We start from the raw sequence: 309 nt of genomic DNA, 5'->3' as shown, positions 1-309 counted from the left end.
AACATTCATACACCTCTTCATGTCAACACTGATTCATCAGCTGCTGCTGACCTCAGAACAGTCTGTCAATACACAATCAATATCTGATCAGACCTGTTGGACTAAAAACTGACGACAACACTTTGATTCATGACTGAACTGGATCAGACTTTAAAGATCCAGTCCTGATCCAGGATAAAGGTCTTTCTTGGTCCTGGTCTCTGTCCTGCAGATCAGCTCAGGAAACAAAACTAAACACAAATTAAACTGAACACAAACTGTTTTCATCACAAATTACAGAAGATTTAATGGAAAACTTTGGAAGATGCT

The 309-nt window shown here is 38.8% G+C and overlaps 1 protein-coding gene across 14 annotated transcripts in view; it reads right to left on the bottom strand.

The window, feature by feature from the left end:
* The window catches only part of LOC111647379 (protein NLRC3-like), a 99,936-nt gene that overhangs the window by 10,760 nt on the left and 88,867 nt on the right, over positions 1-309 (bottom strand). The gene's annotated exons all lie outside the window — the stretch shown is intronic.

This window comes from Seriola lalandi, unplaced genomic scaffold (assembly GCF_002814215.2).
Source record: "Seriola lalandi dorsalis isolate HSWRI2012SDOR001 ecotype SW California unplaced genomic scaffold, Sedor1 jcf7180002054987, whole genome shotgun sequence".
In the NCBI taxonomy this organism is placed as follows: Eukaryota; Metazoa; Chordata; class Actinopteri; order Carangiformes; family Carangidae; genus Seriola; species Seriola lalandi.
This window is presented reverse-complemented; position numbering and strand designations above follow the sequence as displayed.